A 24,506-nucleotide genomic window follows, 5' to 3' on the forward strand; every position below is an offset into this window, starting at 1 on the left:
TATTCATTTAATATATATGGTTAAAAAAATATGATGTATATAGTATATAAAGAAATTGAAAATAAATAATTTTTTATGGTTAAAATGTTTCAAGTATTCTCATTATTTTATATTCTAGGTTTTTTAGTTAAATTTGTCTAAAATTTGACAAAGATTGGTTGGAATTGAAACTTTAAGTTATGTAGTTTACACAATCCAAGTGCCTAAAAAATTTTTAAAGGTGTTAAATCCACACACACATATATATTAACTAGTGATCTCTCAAGCATCAAATCTCTCAATATGGAAACTTTTTTTCAAGTTTTGCACTTGAAAATAAATTTGCAAATAAAGAGAATTGATTCGTGACGGAACTTGCTAGATCTATAATTAAAATGATTTATAGTGATTATATTTATAATTTTATAGATTAAATCCATGATTAAAATAAATTTATATGGGTTATAATTTTAATTTTATAATTAAAAATCTAAGATATTAATATATTTTGGTCTTTTCTTATCTTTATAACAAAAAAAATTCAATAATTTTTTTTTGGGTATTAAACCCATAATTATATTTTCACATTTGCTTTAATTAATTATAAATTTATTACACCACTTATTTGATTATAAATTTATTGCCACTTATCAAATTATAAAAATGAAGTGTCCAACTATCCCTATTTATATTTCTTATACTATTCAAGAGTTTGTGATTTGCTCCAACACCAGCAGATACCTATCCATGTTCAACAGCGAATTAACAGCTGTGCTAGTAGAGTTTTGAGTGTATTAAACGTCCTTTAAAACTTCCTCCTAAATATTTTTCTTCGCCGAATTTTAGGAAAAATAAAGTTTTTAAAACCACACCAAGTAAATGGCTTTCTTAAACACCCAGATACCTACAGAAAATTGGGTCGAATCCATTAAATCTACTTCGAATAAAGGATGCACGGCTCCAAATTATTGAGCTTCCACGGAGTTTCAAGTAGCAATCATAATGAATGTCCACGGTGAACAGTGTTTGGCCTGGCGTTTATGGAACATGCAACCACTAATGACAAGGGAACAATAGTTGCACAGTAGATACAAAAAGACACCGGGGTTCGCCATGATTGCGTTTTCGAATGATCAAGAAGTGGAAAAAAATGTATCATTGGTGTGAGAGAAAAAAAAAATGCAGGAAACATATCCATAATCTGGACGGCAAACTATCATGCTGAATACCGATAATTATAATATATGCTGAATATTACGCCATTCAATCAAAGGTGCGAGATCAAACAACAACGTATGCCTCGCAGCAAATTCGAGATATCACTGTTTCAAATGAAGAACATGGTACTCGACGCAATTGTTCGGTCAAGAACGTTCTCATGATCATTGAACAACTAACGTTCAAGAGACCGTTACGCACTTTGCTTTAAAGGTGTAAAAAGAAGTTAATAGAATTATTAAAATGTGGTAATTTTAATCACACGTATATATTTAAAAAAAAATATTTTTAAATTTTTAAATTTTAATATTTCAATATTGTTTGTTATTAAAAAAATACAATACCAACTAGTTAAAAAAAAAAAAATTTCAAACTGTGAGAATGCAACAGAATTTGTCAAAAACTACAATATCAATCCATTGATTGATTAATTTTATTGTGAAATTATATGAGAAGATAAAAATAGTACAGTCGCATTTACCCAATTGGATTAATGGAGAACTACAATTATGGATAAGCCAAACTACCTCATGGAAATGGAAAGCTAAAATAATGGATTAATGGAAAGTTAAACTACCCATTGTTAGATGTTTCATTTTAAAATATATTTGAATTAAATGATTTTATTTTATATAATTTAAAAATTAAATTATTATTCATTAATCTTAAAATTGGAGACTTTCATTCGACTCAGATCCTGGATTACGAGAACACACCCTTTTGTCGGCATTGCCATCTCACAGAGCACCAGAGCTCTTGTCCCTAGAGGCCTGCGCAAAAGAAGAAAGCCAATCCTAAGCCGAAATCAAAAAGCTGGAAACCTCATGATCCTCCCCCCATGGATGATTTTGATTCCAGCGCATGAAGAGGAAGGGGATGTGGAAGGAATGGCCGCAATGCAGACACGGGATCCGCCCTCGACTGGTCCTGAGGACTCTTCTGCTCCTCCCAAAGCACAGAAAAGAACTCATGAGTCCTCTCCCTTGGATTCAGACAAGGAGGCCTCTCCTTTAGCCTAGCTCAGTTTGCAAATCATACCAGCTCAGCGCAACAATCTTGGTTGGGTCAGAGTTGGTAAAAAGAAAGGAAAAAAATGCCGAATAGCTGATTCTACCCGTGTTGGGTAGAATCCTCTGTTCCGCTCTTGTTACTTTGTTCTTCTTGTCACTTCTTGTTCAGCGTTGCTCTCTTCTTGTTTTCTCTTTGGGGCCGAGGTGGATAGACTATCCTTTCCGGCTGCCTGTTTTCTTGCTTCTCTGAGTTGTAACTTCTTATTGTACCATATGTCCTCTTAATAGAATTAGTCTTTACTGAAGAAAAAAAAATAAAAATAAAATATTATTAAATTTAATTAATTGTAAAATAGTCTATAATAATATTATAATCACTATAAATTTTTAAAAAATATTTTTCAACTGATAAAATTATATATATATATATAAAATATATAATAATTAACCAAAATTTATATGAGCTAAACAATTATTAACGTCCATTGAAAATAGAGCTCAAACTTAGTTTTATTTCCTCGAAAACCTAGGTCAACCTTAAACATTCAACCACTTATTTTTTAAGTTACAATTTTAAAGTCTTTATTTTTATTTTTCTTAAAACTAACTTAATTTTTCTTAGAAATATGAGATTTCTCTAACCATCGATAAGTAGTAAATCAAGACAAAATACTAAATTTTTAGTTGTTCTACTTGATCCAAGGGTAATCACAATTTCCAATGAATTAAAAACAATGAGTAACCATAAAACAATGAGTAACCATTGATAAGTAGTAAACCAGACAAAATACTAGACTTTTAGCTGGTCTGCTTGATCCCAGGGAAATCACAATTTCCAATAAGTCAAGAACAATTAATAACAAACAATTTAATTCCAGCAACTTATTAATAATTTGGTTTTATTTTCTCACTGTTAAGTAAAAAGAAGGCGAATTGGAGAAATCACCACCGAGTTCCGGAAGTATAACTATATACTGATCACCACCACCGAGTTCCCCAAGCATAACCATCATTTTAACCTCAAGCGGTTATTTGCAACAATTTACTCAATATTTCATGTGCATGTTTCTTTTCAATACAATTCATACTTGCATTGTGATTATAAAAAGGAAATTATAGCATTTCCAAATTTGTTTTTCTCATGTAATATTAAAAAAAAAACAAAACACTTAAATGCATTCCCAAAAACAAGACACCAAGTAAAATCGATAAATATAAATATGAATTTAAACGAAACCAAAAAAAGAGAAAAACGATATCAACATCTCCTATAAATATAACGTTATCTGCAAAGTTACTTGCTGTAATTTAAATTTTACGTGTAGAATATTGTTAGAACACGGGAAATGATCAGACTTACAAGAATGTAAGGTCTCCAAAGAACATGAATTATATGGACACTGGAATTTACGCACCCAAAATATATTATCAAGACATTTTACATTATATTCATGGAGTCAATACAGTTAACTACACCAAATGAAAGTTTTGTGGACCTTAATAACATAAGGATGCATTATAAAAGTTCAAATTTACGAAGAATTTGAAAGAAATTGTGATCTAATTCAAAGATGGAAGCCTTTCTTTTGGTTAAAAAAAAAAATCATTGACAAACTAAAAAAATAAATTTATTGTATTGCAAAGAACTAGGAATGCAAAGAACTAGGAATAAAACAGTAACGAGAGAGACACCAAAATGTTGTCGTTTGGGAACATTTCAAAAAATTGATATATATTGAATTATTTCTCAAAATTATTGTTATTGTAGTAGTAGTTATTACAATTGATGACATGGTTTATGTTAAGTGTGAAGCCAAATTCACAGAAGATTCTAGATCAGATCTTTCTAGATCTCCAGGATTCTAGATCTTTCTACACTACCAGTAGTTTCTAGAATCACATGCAAGATTCTAGATCCTCCTACGCCAGTGGTTTTTAGATCATTCTAGATCTCTATCTGAATCACACACAAGATTCTAGATCCTTCTTCTACCTCTATAATTTCTCTGGCCAAGGAAAACAAGCCAAGGCCCAAGCCTGTTATGTAATGCAAAGTGATTTCTGTTCTCTAATGATTGTTTTATCTATTCCATTGTTTCTAATTAAGTAATCTTGTTGTTTCTCCATTTGTCTCTCTCTGTGAATTATTCTCTGCTATTGCCGTCTAAGTCTCTGAGTATAAATCCACTGTGTGTTATGTATGTTCTAGTCTAACAACTGGTATTGTGTGTGTTATGTATGTTCTGGTCTAAAAACTGGTATCAGAGCTAGGTTCAAATATCCACCGTGCAAGCCGCTTAGTGCCATCGCCTTGCTCTGGCAGCGTTCGTTAAAACTATGGTTGTTACCCCTAGCGCTGTTGAAGGATCTGTCCAGGAAATAGCTGAGGAACACTGGAACTGCTGCAAGAAAAACAAGGTCGTGGACCTATGTTGAAATGTGTTGCTGGAGTTTGAAAAGTTGAGATATGTGGAGACTGGAGTTGAAACGTGATGTTCGTAAGTTTTTTTTACATCAAGCTGGCACGTATACGTCAAGTTTTTTTTCTCAAACCAGTATATGTATGTGTGAAATGTGAAAAGGTTAAAACATTATATATGTTTTTATATTTATTATGAAACATATATAATTATATGTTGGAATTTTGAAAAGTACATTTTAAAAAGGAGCAAGAATTTTGAAAAGGGTATTTTAAAAGGAGGAAAATTATTATTAGTAAATTTTAAAGAGTAATAATTAAAGTTTTATTTTTAAGTGGAGTTTTTGTGTTTTGGGGCATGAATTAGATTGAAAATGGAGAAAACACTTACAGATATGGAGAACTTGAGCGGGGCTAATTTTGCCCTATGGAAATCACAGATGGAGGATATACTGATTTTAAAGGATCAATATTTGATGATTGAGGGCACAACAAAGAAACCCTCATCGATGACAAATGAAGAATGGAATAAGCTAGATAGAAAGGCGATTGCAACAATCTGCCAATATTTAGCAAAGAATGTTTATTTCAATGTGTCCGGAGAAAAGACAACTGAAGGATTATGGAAGAAGCTCCATGATCTATATGAGAAGAACACAGCATCAAACAAAGTGTTCTTGATGAAAAAACTTTATAATCTCAAAATGAAGGAGGGTGCTTCAGTTTCTGAGCACTTGAATATATTTAATATTATTACTAATCAACTTACCTCTATTAAAATCATTTTAGATTATGAAATTAGAGCAATTTTTCTAATGTGTTCTATGCCAGACAGCTGGGAAAATTTAATTGTAGCTATGAGAACTTCAAAAACTACAGGGACCCTAAAGTTTGATGATGTCAACAGCAGTTTAATGAATGAGGAGCTGCGGCGCACGTCAATTGTGGAAAACCAGGGAGGAGAGGCTCTAGCTCTAGGTGATCGTGGTAGGAGAATGGATCGAGGTCGACAAGGGCGATCAAGATCGAGAGGCCGATCAAAATCAAGGAGAGGAAGAATCATCTACTTCCATTGTGGCAAACCTGGGCACATGAAGAAAGAATGTTGATTTTGGAAGAAAGGACAAAAGGGTCAGAGACCGTCTAGTACAAATCACAAGTCATCTAGCACAAATGAAGGTGAGACTACTATTGTAACCACAGATGGTGATGTATTGTTTACTGTTTTAGTAGAGGATGCATGTGTATATACATCTAGTAGTAGCTTTGATTGTATCCTTGACTCTAGGGCATCTCACCATGTAACCCCATGCAAAGATAGTTTTGTTTCATATAATCTTGGTGATTATGGTAGAGTGCATTTAGGGAATAATCATTTTTTGCAGTATTTTTAGCGTGAGAGATGTCTAGATCAAGATGAAAGATGGACAAGGTATATTGTTGAAACATGTTAGGCATGTACCAGAAATGTGCATGAGTTTAATCTCTATGGGATGACTAGATGATGAAGGCTATTCGACAAGCTTTGGAAAAGGAGGCTAGAAAATTAGCAAAGGTGCATTGGTCATGGCCAAAGGACCCAAGATAGGAACATTATACACATTGAAGACACTGATAGGAAAATCAGATTTGGTTGCTGTCACAAAAGAAGGAAATTCAGCAGATCTGTGGCATAAGCGTTTGGGTCACATGAGCGAGAAGGGTTTAAAAATCCTTGTTGATAAAAATTTATTTTCATGTTTGAAATCCTACAGTCTTGATCTTTGTGAGCATTGTATATATGGTAGACAAAGAAGGGTTTCATTCCTTAGAGGTGGCCATGATAGAAAGAAAGATGTGTTAGAATTGGTACACTGAGATGTGTTTGGGCCTGTTAACATCAAATCTTTAGGGGGAGCATAATATTCTATAACATTTATAGATGATGCATCTAGGAAAGTTTGGGCATATCCTATGAAAAATAAAAGTGAAGTGTTTGGAACATTTCAAAAATTCCATGTTGCTGTTGAAAGAGAGACTAACAAATTGCTGAAGGTTTTAAAAACATATAATGGTGGAGAATACTACTCAAATGCATTTAAGGAATATTATAACAGGTTTGGCATAAAGCATGAGAAGACTGTGCCTAGTACTCCTCAATAGAATGGTGTCGCAGAAAGGATGAATTGTACTATTATGGAAAAGGTGCGAAGTATGTTGTCCAATTCCGGTTTGGAGAAGAATTTTTGGGCTGAAGCAGTCAGGATTGTTTGCTACCTCATAAACAGATCTCCAACTACAGCCTTGGATTGCAGTATCCCTGAAGAAGTTTGGACTGGTAATAATTTGAATTATTTTCACTTGAAAATCTTTGGATGTGAAGCATTCGTACATATTCCCAAAGAAAATAGAACTAAGCTAGATGATAAATCTATGAAATGCATTTTTTGGGGATATGTGGATGAATATTTTGGTTATCGTCTATGGGATCCAGTCAAAAATAAAATTATTAGAAGCAGGGGTGTTATATTTAATGAGTCAGAAATGTTCAAGAGGATTATAGGTGAGTTGGAGGTCAAGAAGGTTATTGACAGGTTTGAAGAGCAGCAGGAAAACATACCACCAATACAAGAAAATGAACAACAAATTCAGGAGCATTAAGAACAACAAGTGGAAAATAATGAACAACGAGGAGGAATCTTGCAGGAACCTTTATAGGAGATTCAACCTGATAATGCACCACCATAGTTGGTTCACAGATCTTCTAGGCCTCATAAGCCTTCACAAAGGTATCTTCCTTCAAACTATATTTTGTTGACTGATGAAGGTGAACCTAATTGTTTTCAAGAAGCTTGTAAAGTCAAGCACAGTAAAGAATGGAAGAAAGCAATGGAAGAAGAAATGAACTCTTTGTAGGAAAATAAAACTTGGGAGTTGGTAAACCTCCTAAAAGGTAGAAAGGCTCTACAAAACAAATGGGTGTATAGGGTTAAGCAAGAAGGTGACGAAAAGAAGAAGAGGCATAAAGCAAAGCTGGTGGTGAAAGTTTTTGCCCAAAAAGAAGGTATTGACTTCACTGAAATTTTCTCACCTGTTGTTAAAATGTCATCCATTAGAGTCATTCTTGGTCTAGTTGCTGCTTTAGACCTGGAATGTGAATAGCTAGATGTAAAAACTGCTTTCCTTCATGGTGAATTGGAGGAATAAATTTATATGGAGTAGCCAGAAGCCTTCATAGAAAAAGGCAAAGAAGGCCTTGTTTGTAGGTTGAAGAAGAGTCTCTATGGGTTGAAACAAGCACCTCAAAAATGGTACAAGAAATTTGATTTATTCATGTTGGAACATGGTTTTCAGAGGTTGGAAGTTGACCATTGTGTCTATATCAAGAGGTATGATCAAGGAAAGTATATCATATTATTGTTATATGTGGATGACATGCTGATTGTTGGGCATGATAAGAATAAGATCAATAGGTTGAAGAAAGATTTGGGTAACAAATTTGCAATGAAGGATTTGGGACTAGCACAACAGATATTGGGCATGCGCATTATGCGTGACAGGAAAAACTAAAAGTTGTGGCTGTCATAAGAAAAATATATCAAGAAGGTGCTTGACAAGTTTAATATGAAGGATGCCAAGCCAGTTGGTACACCCCTTGCAGCCCACTTCAAGCTGAGTACTGAATTATGTCCTTTTAATGAAAAAGAGAAAGAAGAGATGAGAAGAATTCCTAATGCTTCAGCAGTTGGCAGCTCAATGTATGCCATGGTATGAACATGACCAGACATTGCATATTGAGTAGGAGTAGTGAGCAGGTTCCTTACCAATCCAGGGAAACAACATTGACAAGCAATAAAATGGATTTTAAGGTATCTGAAGGGTACTAGTAATTATTGTTTATGTTTTGGTCATGATGAGACTGTGCTTGAAGGATTTATAGATGCGGATATGTCTGGAGATATGGATACCAGAAAGTCCACTACAAGTTATTTGTATACTTTTGCAGGTGCAACAGTATTTTGGGTGTCAAGGCTACAAAGAATAGTAGCCCTCTCTACAACAGAAGCAGAGTACATAACTGCAACAAAAGCTTGTAAAGAGATGTTGTGGATACAACGATTCCTAGGAGAGATAGGAATAAAGCAGGACAAATATGTGTTATATTGTGATAGTCAGAGTGCCATTCGCTTGGTGAAAAACCCAGAATTTCATTCAAAAACCAAGCACATTGACTTAAGGTACCATTGGATCCGGCATGTGTTGGAGGAAGAACAGTTATCCTTGGAAAAGATCCATACAAATAGGAACCCTGCCAATATGCTCACTAAGATTATACCACGAAATAAACATGAGTTATGTAGAGGCATGATAGAACTCGGTGTGACTTGATGACTCTTATTTGGCTTCAAGTGGGAGAATCTTAAGTGTGAAGCCAAATTCACAGAAGATTCTATATCAGATCTCTCTAGATCTCCAGGATTCTAGATCTTTCTACACTGCCAGTAGTTTCTAGAATTACATGCAAGATTCTAGATCCTCCTACATTGCCAGTGGTTTCTAGATCATTCCAGATCTCTATCTAAATCACACACAGGATTCTAGATCCTTCTTCTACCTCTATAAATTTATAATTTCTATGGCTAAGGAAAGCAAGCCAAGACCCAAGCCTATTATGTAATGCAAAGTGATTTCTATTCTCCAGTGATTGTTTTATCTATTCTGTTGTTTCTAATTAAGTAATCTTGTTGTTTCTCCATTTGTCTATCTCTGTGAATTATTCTCCTGCTATTTCCATCTAAGTCTCTGAGTATAAATTTGTTGCGTAAAATTCCAACCTTAGCTTTAACTTCCACACGTTTCCAAATTAGATTAAATTAGTTGTATTTAACTTCCTTAAACTTTCACCTAATAATACTATTACTAATACTTTCACCTTTCTTTAGAGGGTAATGCTCCAATGGAAAAAAAAATTAATAGCTATTATGCAGGGATTCCATTCTAGAGAGTACACAACTTTAGGTTTAACAGTGAAAATATGGCAGTTGGTTACTATAGAGGATGGACTTTTCCAGTAAGAATTTACCAGTTAAATTTTTCCGGTAGGAATTTACTAGTGTATAAATTGTTGTATTCGTGAATAAAAAAAAAAGGTTGTTGTGTTGAACTTATGCTCCATTTGCCGATTAACAACCTATTATGAGAGCTTGGTCAAGCATAACTACCCAAACACCTATTATGAGAACTTGGTCAAGCATAACTACGCAAACAGATTCAATATTCACTAGAAAAATGCTACTAATGCTACTACTGATTGTATAAAATTTTGAAAATAAATGTAAAAGAACATGAAAATATTGTTACAAGAACATCCATACACTCTCATAATTGACAAGGTCGACAAAATTGACACTTGCATCAATTTTTGAAGATGATGACATCGACAAATTATGTCGAAAAGCCTTGAAAAGCACGCTTCACAATTTCTTTGTCTCCAATATTTTCCACAATTAATGCCCGTTTTCCTGCTGCAATTAAATCCCAAACTCAGCGAGATGTGCAAGAACAAGAGTAAGGACATATTTATAACCGTGTCTAAGTTTCCATGGCAGTGAAGAAGCTTTTACCTCAACCAGCGAATTATATCATCTATGCATAAAAACGTTCATGTGAAGAGCTTCCTAACGAAAAGGAGAATTCTCTCCTACAAATGTCGAAGTCTTACACCAAAGCTTCTTCAATCCCTTAGAAAGGTCATGTCTCCTGCCAGCACAGAAGACCACAAACTCTGAAACCGATAGTAAAACCCCTATGACGATGTTGGTCGCATTGGACACATCTCATTTTAAGCTGTAAAATTTAATATAATTCCACGATTTATATCGTCTAGTCTTCAGAACATAGATACATACAACCATGTAATTGGTAGCCAGATAACTTTCTTTAATTGAAGCCCTTAATTCTTTATCGGGATAAATATCAATTCAATAGATACAAATAAGACCTTTCCCTTTGATTATTTTACATAGAGAACTATGTACAAATTGAAGGATTTCCAAAATTACTTCCTGAAAATGTTTCAAGACGTCTGGGCATTAATTACAAAATTCGAGCCATGATTCATGGTTTCACATTGTTGTGAATTTTTACATAGTAAGTAATAAACAAATGGTTGTTACCAACATTGTTGAGAAGCCTTTGAATGGATTTTTGTCTCCTCCAAACTTTATGCCCACGATTATGTCAACAACAACCTCTGAAAAGATAGGATAATATTATTATTGATGAACCAAACAGTAAACAACCCATGAAAAAAGGAATACAATCTTTCCATAATATGCTACGAAGACTTTTATGAACTAGACAATGTAATGCGAATAAAGGGGTATTTTTTCAAGTGCAGAGAGTTATTTTGATTCGAGAAAGGGTTTGGAATATAGAACTCTAGAAAAAAGGTTCGCATGTCCTTGTTGCACACGGAAAGGCATATGAACTTGGAGTGACTATAAAATATCTCATTACAAGTTGTTTAGTGGATGTGGTTACAACTCTTTTCGCCTACATTTTCGAAAATTCCTTTTAATAAGTATATGAACTTCTTTGTTGAATAAAGGAAATCAAGAAGACAATTGAAGCATGCATGCTCCAGTTTTGTTCTCACGTTGTCAGCGGATGCAACGAAGAAGTCAGGATTTTGATTCAACTCTGAAAATGTAAGTGGAATAGGACACAAAAGCACTCAAGCACAGATAGCTACCATGGTTGCAGCCAACCCAAGAAAAAAGAAAGCATAATATCTGGAGCTTTGTTTCTTTGGTGTAAAAATAAGGGACTAATGCAAGTCCCACAGTTCAAAACTTTTTTTGAACTAAAAATCAATGAGAAATCATCAAGTACGTTTCGCTCCTAGATTTGAAGAACACGAAACCTCTCAAAGCAAGCAAAGTGCACATGTCGACAGTACCATAACCTCCCTCTCCTATCTTGAGTGACTCATTGAATAAATCTGTGGCAGGTTGAATTTCTTTGATTGAGATTTTTCTATATCCTTGATGGGTGGATTCAAGTGCTTTATGTGCTTTCTTTCTACAACAAATATGCCCAGAACATGTTCTTTTGCTCAAGCTTCAAGCTTTCTACTTCGATCTTTATGTTGTATTGGCCCTGTAAAAAATGAATATGATTGCAAGATAATCAAAACAAAGTTTCAAAATGAATTTTGGATGTGAACTTCTATTAATTTTTAATGAAATTATTCATGAATAACATAAGCAGAAGAAATATATCGTTTACTAGTTTAAAATTTGGCATTCAGAATAATGAGTAAATGTTAAGAATGTGAGGAGACCATATGTGGCGAATATTTGGAGTCAACATTAAAGTGAAAAGTCGGATAGTACCAGATTTTAAATATCCGTATATTCAGTATCTCTATAAATATAATATAATGTGTGAGACCTTATTGTCGTATAATTTCGAGAGTTTTCATCAATTCTCAGTTTCAAAACCTCACATAGAGAATTTGAGGATGCAAGTCTTTTGGAAACTTAAATTATCCAGGAACATTCAAATTGTCCCAAATTCATGCCGTTGGCAGAAACCCCAAATTCATGGAATTCGCATAGTCCCTCACAGGGAGAGGTCATGGAGTTCGCATAGTCCCTCATAGGAAGAGGCTGAGAGGTTGAAGATGGAAATTTTTTGGAAAATAAAATTAGGGAAAGACATTCAATTTCATGGAGCTTTACATTCGTGCTTAGAATATTTCTCTATCTAACATTAAAACTAATACTTAAATGAAAAACATTAAAACTAATCCCTAAATGAAAAATATTAAAACTAACCCCTAAACGAAAAGAAAAATAATGAATCTAAACACAAAATCATTCTCTAATCATCAATGTAATTAAACTTAAAAATGTGAAATCACAGAATGGTGTAGATGTAACTTTTGAATTTTATTACATATTCCTAGTTATGTAATTATGAATCTCCAAACCTTCTTGCCGAATCCGAACACACTCACTATAGTTACCACATTAGGCATCGAATCTTCAGCCTCGTCTGTGTAAAAACCTTCACAGCCTCATCCCAACATCCATTATGGCTATAATTTGCAATCATAGACTTCAAAAAGGCGACACCTTATAGAGACAATTTGTCAAACAGATGGTGTGCATCTTTTACACCCACAATTACATAAATATCTAGGAGAGCATTAACCACAAAAGCATGAGACTCAAACCCTATTACCATGTATTTTCACGTACCTCCCTACTATGCTAAGGAGCATATAGACCAACGCAAGCCTTAAGACTATTTCCACGTACCTCCCTACTATGCTAAGGAGCTACTGTCATATAATTTCCACATTTTTTTCATCAAGGTCAGATGTAACATCGCCCTAGGAACATCCTAATTTATTTTTTAATTATTTGACATCACATATACTTGTCATAATTTGATTGTTTTCTTCTTTTTTTTAAGTTAAAAGTTATTAATCCCCCTTAAGCCCAGACCAATTTTTCAACCCTTCCTTTACGATCGTTCATATTACCAACCGTTCATACAAATCTAAATTTCCCTTGTCCCGCGTGGAAGGAAATAACTTTATGTAGGCTATATTGCTGATGGCAATCCATACTACTGTGTATTGCGGTGTTCATATTGGAGTATTCAAAGTCACAGTAAAATATATATTGCAATGTCACAATTTTTCTAAAATCTTGTCAGCATTGAGATAATTTACACAAAATTTTGAGAAATTGAGTTGTCACGCATCAGGATTTCGCCCAAATCGAGATGTGTCCCATCCACAGGTATGACATGTCATTCAACCCATCACATATCTAGATCAGGATCGCAATCGACCGTGGGAAATGGTTTGGGTTAGTTGAGGTAACTAACCTTCATCGGTGACACCCAGTGTAAGTGCATTCTACTCCTCTCTTACCCTAGCGGAGCTCTGCAACTCTCCTACACAAATTAGATGATTTCCTACTGTTAACTGGACTGATTTATGATGGATGGTTTTTGCTTTTCCCTTAATTTATTATTGTGGGAAGGAAGGGCTCCTATTCATTCATTTGTTGCCTTTTATGGATATTCTGCGCCTATAAAGCTAGATAGCCACCTACCTCCTGTATTGATTGATGTATACTCATTTTCATTCAAGTCTACACGTAAGAGCTCTTTCCTTTTCCCTTGTGGGTTATTGGCTTTGTCAGCATAGTTATCGGATTTTAGAGAAGCGTTCTACCTATAAAACAATGTTCTCTTCTACTCAAGCACCAACAGTTTGATGACATAGGTAACTTGTTCAACCGTTCTTATTTGTCTTAGGTTAATTTATTAAGTATAACGGTACACTGATTGTTTATTTTAAAGTTTATGACTTTTTTTCAGCTATCAGACTCTTTGTCACTTGCCATCTGTGTTTTTGGGCATTTGAGAGGTCGCAAGCCTAGTTTGGTTATCGGTCTTGCCAAGGTGAGGATATATTTTTGTTCAGTCATTTTTATTTGTTTTCCTTATGATTTCTCTCATATATTACTTCTAATCTCTATTCTCATGGACATGAATATGTGGTGAAGCACTTTCAGTTCTCTCAGGTTAGATGTGATTCTTCACTTCTCTATCGATTATCTGAATGTATTTCAGAATTATTTACCTAATGCTCTTATGTGTTTTACTTGCCTCTACCCATTTGCAAGTGACACTTACCGTTGCGGTTTTTCCATAATTAATTCAAGGGTCAATGGTCGTTCCATTATGACATTATCTCCTTTATGTGTTTTACTTGCCTCTACCCATTTGCAAGTGACACTTAGCGTTGCGGTTTTTCCATAATTAATTCAAGGGTCAATGGTCGTTCCATTATGACATTATCTCCTTTATTTTCCTGCAAGTGTTGCAAGGATTTCACTTCGCTGGGGTTAGTCTACTAGGATTTAAAATGGGTAACTATTTTTGAGATAAATTTTAATATTGATTTGTAATTATTACTAAAAATATTTTAGAACATTTCGTATACGTGACATTTATACCATCCATCTAATACTTATTCATAATGAAATTAAAATTTTAGAAACATTATCTCAAAATAAAAACTCTATTTAAATAATTATAAAAGATTGTAACTATTTAAAGACATAATTATTTTAGATGACTTTATGAAAACTTATTAAGAACAATCAAAATATATATATAGAAACTATGTTTTATTACAAAGATGTATAACTACTTAAAATCACAATTCATGTGAATCATTATATAAAAATTTACCTCTCGGACAATAAAAGATATATATAATTACAAAGAGATAATTATGAAGACATGAATAACCAACACTTGTATGTCACGTGTAATAATTTCTTTTCTTGAAGCGAAGAATTTTGCATTAGTCAATGGAAGATTACATAGACAAAAAAAAATCTTCTAGTGATCTATTCGTAAGGAAACTAGATCATTAATATGAGTTCAGAATCTTGAGGAAACCAGACCATTAATATGAGTTCGGAATCTTGATGCTTTCGAGACTTTGTTTAACTGTAACATATTGTAAATAGAAACTTATAAAAATAGGCTAGTTATGCGATATCTTCATATACATTGAAATGAGAAGACAAAAAAAATTACTAGTGCTCCAAGTGAAAAACCAACAAGTCATAACAATTATTGGGAAGAATATTCAAGAATTTGAGGATGGTCACTACCCTCATCCAAGGAAAAGGATATGTTGGTTGATCTCCTAGCTAGAATGGTCAGCTTGCGATTTGTACTGTCAATTGTTTCCTCCGTCTTTATCAATGATAGAATTCTCTTGTTGAGTCCTCATGTACCTCCCTATGTGTCATTGAATATTCAAATGTTTTTTAACCTCGTGCTAGCTTCGTGCCATGATCGATGAAGTGATGGGAGTGTATGCAATGCACCAAGTATAGTGGGAGTCACAACCCCTTTTCGTGAAAGTTGATATCACATAAAGGCGAGGGGCAGGAGGGGGCAACACTTGCTCTTGCGCACCCTCCTTGGGGGATAAGGTCCTTTGTAGCTAGGCATTGATAGTGAGTTCAAATGGACTATGGAATGTCCTCACTCCAATCCAAGTGAAGGGAGCGAGTTGTCATGTTGAGACGAAAATTTGCTAGTTTGTCAGCTAATTTATTGCCTTTCCTGCAAACATGGGAGATGACAAGAGATGTGAATTTTGCCAAGAGTTTTGTAGTATTACATAATCAATCTTCCAACCTCGATATCTTAGAGAATTTAGAAGGATTTGATCCGCATTTTATTTTGCAAAAGATATTGATAATGGTCTTGGAATCTCCTTCAATATTGAGCTTGTGAATTTTTTTGCAGATAGTGATTGAGAGACCCTTCTATAGAGCTTCGTTTTAGCATTAATATTAGTGTTTAGGCCTATGGAACCTACATAAATATGTATAATCTTCCCGTTAGGGTTATGAAAGACTCTACCATAACTGCCTTGGCATGGATTTCCTTTCGAGGCCTTGTGAAAGTTAATTTTGATGAATTCCTCTGGTGGGGTGGGGGGGCAGACAAAAGGAAAGGATGGAAGGGAAGAAATTAGGGATAAATGGAGTCTTCCATAAGGAATAGGTGGAGAGACCCATTTTTGTTAGAATGAATTTTTTAGGTTGATTGTATTCCCAATCATTCGAGAACTAAGGAAGAGAAGAAATGATTTCCATTATTTTATTTAGGATAGGTTTCCAAATAAAGTCCATGGAGGCCCTGATATTCTTAAATGTTTATTTCTTATACTCCTTCCAAATCTCCCATATCATGAATATTGGGTTGAGTTTCCATGCTCTGTTGAAAATGGGATTAGTAAAAGGAGAGTCACACTATAATTGTAAAGTGGACATGAAATAATTTTGTATTTTGTCAATCTATTGAAAGAGAATAACAATGTCGTCCTAGATAGAAGCAAATAAGTTGAAGTTGTTGAGAACATTCTTGGCATTTTTTTAACTAGAGAAACAAACAAGAAATATTGAGGGGTCTTGAAAACCATAACTTTGAAGATTGTCCCATGTTAAAGTTATATTCCATAATAGAAGCTACAAAAAAGAGTGATTTTGGGCCAGTGCTTGAGACTCCATATTTTATGTCATTTTACTTGATTATCCTCATTGTCATTTCTTGTGAGAAGAATACAAGATTCAATGATTTTAAAATTTCCTAAAGGACGATAACCCCAACAAAGAATATTGTCTCCCTTTTGAACCACAATATTTTATTTGCTAATTCTTACTTGATAATTATGCTTTCGTTTTGGAGGGAGTCTTAATCTATTCCATGCATGAATTCCAATTGTAACATCGGGAATTGCAGCGGGATGACTCCCAGTAATTTGAAACTAATATTTGGTCCTTGGGGATGAGCACGAGAAATGGGAGTCCCTGATTAGGTGGGGTTTCTCATTTTGAGCTAATTTTGGTCACTGATTCCATGAGTCATCCCAAAACAATATATTGTTCCCATTTTCATTTTTCCAAAAACTATGCTCCTAGAAAAGATTTTTTTGCTCAAAGCAACATTTTAGATATGATACCCACTGATGTTTCTTGTCATTCTAATGAGATGAGATTCACGGATATTGGAGGCATAATTATGTTTCCATATTTCTGTCCATAAAGCCTCCCAACTTTTTATCCATCTCCACTAGGTTTGAACACTTATGGTTCTCTTGAATATATCTAGATCATGGAGACCAAGGCCTCCATTTTTTGGATGATATATTTTGTCCCATGCAACTAGAGCCCATTTTCAGTCTCTTTTAGCACTCCCCTAGAGGAAGTTGTGATGAATATTTATGATCTTGTTTAGGATGGATTTGGGGGCTTCCATTGCTAAGAGAAGATATATGGTGATAGATTAAAGGATAGATTTGAGAAAAGTCAGAGACTAGCTAGATTAAGTGATCTGAAATTCCAACGAGAAAGTTTGGCTCCAAATTTAAGAAGAATATTTTACCATACTTTTTTTTTGAAAGGTTTTCCAGTTAAAGGGGCTCCCAGGTATTTAGATGGAATATAGCTCCTTTGGAAACTAAGAAAATGATATATGTGAATTTGGATAGCTGGCGAGGTATTTAAAAAGATGATTTGAGTATTTTCCATGTAAATGGAGATTATTGAAGCATCATAGGAGACTTGAAGGATGATTTTAAGGGTAGTGGAATATTTGATAGTGGGGATTCCCAAGAGAAGAGTATCATCCACAAACTGTTAGTGCAAGGAAGAGAGGTCATGGGAACCAAGAGGAAGACCTTTTAGCTGACCAAGTCATAGGGATGAGTTGATATATTTACCCATCCCTTACACTTTGAGGAGAAATATGTAAGGGGAAATGGGATCTCCCTTCCTAATACACCTTGGGGGGACAAAAGTGGGAGTGGGAGACCCATTAAATAGGATGGAGAAGATTTTATTGGAAATGAGGGCAAGAACCTAGTGAATCTATCTTTCTATAAGCCCAAAAGTAGTGAGCATGTGAAAAGTAAATTGCAACTCAATTTGTCAAATGCTTTTGACATATCAATTTTGATGAGCATACCCAGAGACTTATTAGATTTAAACGAGTGAATGTGTTTGAGGAATAGTGTTATGATGTCCATAATTTGTCTTCCTTCTACGCTACTAGTTTTCTCATGAGAGATAAGTGAGGGGAGAATTGGTTTTAGTCAGTTTGCGATAAATTTGGAGCTGATTTTATAAATAAAATTAGATAAAGAAATAGGCTTCAATTTTGAAGCAGAATCATCATAGGAATATTTTAGGAATAAGTGATATAAAGGTAGCATCAAAGGATGTTAAGATAGAGGATCAGTGTGGAGAGTCTTCTACTACTTACAAAACATCATACTTATAATTTTCTAGCAAGCCTGGAAGAAGTAGGTGCTAAAGTCATCGAGATATGGGTACTTGCATTTATACATTTTCATAATAGTTATTTGCACTTTGTGCATGGTGATTTCATTCAAAAGGAGATCATTATGTTCCTTTATTACAAGTTTGGGAATGTACTTTGTTATTTTCTTGATAGAAATCCTTATGTTCGGAATTGTTTTCATGAGTGTGGCTTGGAAATGATTCATGATTTTTTAGGTTATTGCATCATGGCTTGCCACTTTTTGGTGATTGGGTGTTTTGATGCTTGAAATTATATTACTTTTCCTATGGTTGATCATGGATTTGTGGAATAATTTAGTGTTTTTTTCCCTCCTTAATCCATTGTACTTAGGATTTTTGTCTCCAAAATATTTCTTTTGCTTCAATCTTTCCTCTAGCTAGGTGTGAGTGATTTCTTCTTGATGTTCCAATTCTTCAGATCTTCCATTTGATATTATTTCTTGTTCGATGGTGGTCATCTCTTGTTCTATATTTATTTTTACTTTGTGGATGTTACTAAAATCTTCAATATTTTAGTTCTTGATTTTCATTTTGAGATATTTTACTAGCTACTGAAATTGATACATAAGGGTCCTAGTAAAATAATCTAATTCTTTCTACCATTTTTCTACATTAGAGATAAAATCAAGATGTTGTAGCCAAAAATCTATGAATTTGAAGGGATTGTTCCTATGACTACCAATCAAGACCATAGAGAGTTCTATGGGCCAGTGATTTGAATCATGGCAAGGGGGATTAGAATCCTCAAAATTGATGTCTAAAATATAGAGAGACTTTCTATGAGGTATCTATAAAGTCTTGAAGCTTTTTGAGATGTGCCTCCTTGCTTATTGTTCTAGGTGTATTCAAATTTATAAGTTTGGAGTTATTGATAAATTCCACAAAGAGGGGGATTTCTTCATCGAGTCCCCGAATCCCACCTCTCGTTTCATTTACATATGCTATCATGTTAAAATCCCCACCTATATGTCATAATCTTTCCCCCATAAACATTGAGTACATTTGGAGGTTCTGAAGGAAGACGTTTTTTCAAATGAAAATATTATGCCCATAAACACTGATTATTAAACTCAAACTAGTTAAACCATTAGGCTTAAAGTTATCTCTCATGATTCTGGGCAGAGAAAAGGAATCTTGAGGAGTAACTAACGTATATTTCCATGTGATAGAAATACCTCCTAATTCTCCTTGTGCATCCTAGGCTAGATAATCATAGTTTCTCCAAACTTTCTTTAAAATCTTATTAAGAGATTCAAAAGAGCATTATGTTTCCTAAATCATCAAAATTTTAAGGCGTTTTTGGCAGATTTTGTTTTTTAGGAGTCTTTCCTTGGATTTTCCATTAAGACCCTTAACATTCCAAAATATGACTTTCATTGATGATATTATGAGGAGCGTTTAAAGATGGCATCCATTGGTGACACTCTGCCAGTATTCACCAAGTAATACCCTAGGTTATGCAGTAATTTACTATTGCTTTTTTGATATTTTCTCCTTGGTTATTTCACAATACTCAATTGATTTGTGGGAGAACTTCTTTTGATTCCATGATAGGAAAAAGAAGAGATGTGGTTAGGGGTATTACTTTTTTTTTGTTCTTGATGGAGACTTAGATATTGATTTCAAATGTATGCATGTGATAGAAATACCTCCTAATTCTCCTTGTGCATCCTAGGCTAGATAATCATAGTTTCTCCAAACTTTCTTTAAAATCTTATTAAGAGATTCAAAAGAGCATTATGTTTCCTAAATCATCAAAATGTTAAGGTGTTTTTGGCAGATTTTGTTTTTTAGGAGTCTTTCCTTGGATTTTCCATTAAGACCCTTACCATTCCAAAATATGACTTTCATTGATGATATTATGAGGAGCGTTTAAAGATGGCATCCATTGGTGACACTCTGCCAGTATTCACCAAGTAATGCCCTAGGTTATGCAGTAATTTACTATTGCTTTTTTGATATTTTCTCCTTGGTTATTTCACAATACTCAATTGATTTGTGGGAGAACTTATTTTGATTCCATGATAGGAAAAAGAAGAGATGTGGTTAGGGGTATTACTTTTTTTTTGTTCTTGATGGAGACTTAGATATTGATTTCAAATGTATGCTCTTGTGATGATTTCAACTTGCTTCTAAGGAATGGTTGTTGGGTCTTTGTTTCTCCATTCCTCTACCAGATATTGCAGATCAATTTTTTGCAGGTCTATTTCCTTGATATATTTTGCATCGGAGAAATATTGTGTGTTATCCTCCATTTCTACATCCTCCTATTAATATTTCCCAGTCGGTTGTGCATGCACATCTTTTGTTAGATAGGGTGGTTGTTGACTAGTTTTTCCAAGCTCTTTTATTTTGGACTTTCCTTCTTTGGTATTTGTCTCATTTTCTTTTAGATGTTGGAATATTGTGTGTGATTTATGGCCCATTTCACTTTTAGAGGTTGGATTCTCTGTTCCTTTTTTGGTTTCCTTCCTTTTATCGGTGACCCTGGTGAACCCATATTGATTCAAGGATATATTTACATGTGCATTTTGTTGGACTTGGTTTTTTTGGCATTCTTAGAATAGATGGTCATAATCGTGGTTTTTTTTAGATCATGTAAATGGGATTTTCTCATAATCTATTGGTTGTTCCTGTATTTCATCTTCACAACTCAACTGAATTCATACTGGGAGGGGCTTGGACATGTTTATATAAGAACAATGGTGGGCATAAGATGTATAGCAACCTTGTTTTATGATATTAAAGATCATAACAAAATTCAAAATTCATTATGGCATTACTAATGCTTTCTAATAATTCAGGGTCCCAAAACTCCCGAGGGAGAGATTAACGATGAATCCATGATGCAGCTGCAATAAAGTCTTCTTTTTTGAGGTGGAATCTCTGAACCCATGGATTTATGAATAAGCCAACTAAATTCATGGAATATCCCCCCTTGAAATATGTGGTCTCGATCTTCTACATTGTTGAATATGGTTGTGAAGAAACCCATGGACCCGAACTTGAGGTTGAGATCCCCTTTGAGTGTCTAGTTCTTTTGGATCCAACTGAGCAGGATTTTTTCGAGGGCCTAAGATCTACAAATTTTCATATTACCACATGCTCTCTCATATATTCATCTTTTCCCCATATTTTCGTGATGCAATTTCTAGGAGGGGAGATTTGATTGTCTAAGGAAGGAAGGAACTATTAGCTTTTGGATTGTTCATTGATGGAGTCATTGAGGTAGGAGCTGCAACTTCATTATAGGTCGTATTAGATGGATTCACCTCTAGTTGTGGTTTTTGAGATGGGGAATCATTTAATTTATGTGAGGTAGCTTGATTCTCTTTGGAAGGAACTACATTTTTGTAGGAGGGGCCTCCTCCACCCCCCCATGGGGGTGCTATTGGAAGGCAAAACATTGACAGCTGAGGTAAAAACTCTAGAAGCAGAGGTTACAGAGTTGAAAAACATTTCCTTCTATGGTTGAGTTAATTCACAAGTGTGTTATTTCATTTGATCGTCCTATTTGTAAATTATTAAATAACATGTATTAAATGAAATTGATAATTAAATGCAAAATTAAGGTTTACAAAGTGGAAAATTTGGTTTCAAATATGGCAACATTGGAATCCAATATTCATTTCAAAAGTCAAAAATCAAATTTAAAAAATGACAATATCTATTTTCAAAACTGCAAAATATAATTAGGAAAGTGTGAAATGAATTCAAAATGTGCAAAATCTAGTTCCAAAAATGCCACTATGAAATCTAAAAGGGTCATTTTGAGTTTAATATTGGCACCTTTCAAATTAGATTTTTCACTTTTAAAGCTCCAATTTTTAAGACAAATTTTGGCATGTTTTTGACGTAATATCATTTTAAGTGAATTGCCAATTGGTATTGAATCTTATTGTGTAATCTAATCAAAATATAACTAGTGCAACCATATAAATTAAATGGTTGATAAACCTCGATAGACATCAAAACACTTACCTCATAATACATCTCACATTACCAAAATTAAAAAATAAAAAAATTTAACTAAATTAAAACTTTTCTATTAATAATAATTATAAAAATAATTAATATATGAGCTAAACCCAGATATATATATATATATATATATATATATATATATATATATATATATATATATATATATAATTGTATCAAATTCTATTTACAAATTAAGAATCATCCTCCCATTATCATGGAGATTCTTAAGTTGTAAATAGAATTTGATACAATACTATGAGTGGATACTCTGGATTACTAATACCACATGCTCAAAAAATCATAACTCATGTTTATATAATATTTTTAATCAATCCATTTTATTAAAATAACAATATAGGTATAACTATTTTTGAGATAAATCTCAATATTTGATTTGCACTATTACTCACAATATCCTAAAATATTCTAGAAATAAATATCAAGAAATAAACAATAATAATATATATATATATATATATATATAAGTTTACAAAGTGTAAAATTTGATTTTAGATATTGCAACATTAGAATTTAATGTTAATTTTATTTTAAAAATATTAAATATTATGTATTAAATGAGATTGATAAATAAATATAAAATTAAGGTTTACAAGGTGTAAAATTCGATTTTAGATATGGAAACAATCGAATCTAATATTGATTTTAAAAAGGTGAAAAATCAAATTCTGAAAATGATAATATCTATTTTCAAAAATGCAAAAATATTTATGAAAGTGTCACTATTAAGTTTAAAAATATGTAAATTTTAATTCAAAAATGCCAATGTCAAATCCAAAATTTTAATTTTAAAATTTAATATTTGTTTTGAAATTATATTTTTCACTTTTAAAATTCTAATTATAAATTTTAGAAAGAATATTTTATCCCATTTTTGAAATAATGTCATTTTAAGTAAACCAGGAAAATTGGTATAAAAACATATTATAATAAAATTCAGAAAACTTTTTGTTATTAGGAATGTGATATGTGGGGCAGATAAGACTAGTTCAAAATAAATTATTTATTTAAATTGTAAGGAGAACCACCAAAACATATAATTGCTAGTGCCAAGATATATAAGTTTTAAATATAATTGTGGAAATGGTCATCTCCGTGAAGGATAATAAAATGTGAAATGAGGGTTGCAACATCACAATTGATTTTTTTAAGCAGAAAGATTCTCAGTTTTTCGGAAGAATTAAACGATTATTATTTAAAATAAAGTTTATTATAAACCAATATAAATTTATTTAATTTTTCAGTAAAAAAAATTATTAATTTTAAATAAATTTTATTATAGAGTAAATATAAATTTATTTAATTTAGGTTTTAATTTTTAATAAAAAGATAAGAAAAAAATAGAGTAATTTAGAAGGATCTGGAGAAAAGAAAAATTCAAAATTTTCATCTTTAAATAGAATAGTAGTTAAGATGATTTTATTTTGGTTTACATATTTTATTTTTGAAGAACAAATTTTTCTTAGTGGAAACAAAGTGACTGCTGATACCAAAGGATAAAATATGGACGTATTAACTATTAGATTCACATGCCATTACTAAATCTCAAGAACTCATCTAAATATATAACCCACCATCCATAAGACCACTTGTGACCGCAAAGGACATGATCAAAATGGATAAATTGATAGTTATAGAGGCCACTACTATCCCTTAAAGACTTGATGGTAGTGGCTCTACAATCCCTTAAAGAATTGATGGGAATGGATCAATTATAATCTACAGAAGCCACTCATAACACCTAAGGGTTTGATGGGAATAGATCAATTGTTGTATAATGGTCATTACTATCTCCAAAGAATTGTACTCGAATGGATCAAATACCAAATGGAGGTTGTTGTTAACACTTAAGGACTTGATAGGAATGCATTAACCATTGACTATAGAGATCAATTGTAAGTTACTTGAATGGACCTAATGGAAATGGATGAATTTCCAGCCACAGGCCACTGCTAGCCCCTA

General features: G+C 33.2%; 1 protein-coding gene across 1 annotated transcript in view; it reads right to left on the reverse strand.

The window, feature by feature from the left end:
- LOC149265300 (transcription factor MYB1-like) overlaps nt 1-24,506 on the reverse strand; it is a 31,238-nt gene that overhangs the window by 1,624 nt on the left and 5,108 nt on the right. The gene's annotated exons all lie outside the window — the stretch shown is intronic.

Source organism: Pinus tabuliformis, chromosome 6 (genome assembly GCF_031772625.1).
Source record: "Pinus tabuliformis cultivar Carrire ecotype Pingquan chromosome 6, CPIR1, whole genome shotgun sequence".
Classification (NCBI taxonomy): domain Eukaryota; kingdom Viridiplantae; phylum Streptophyta; class Pinopsida; order Pinales; family Pinaceae; genus Pinus; species Pinus tabuliformis.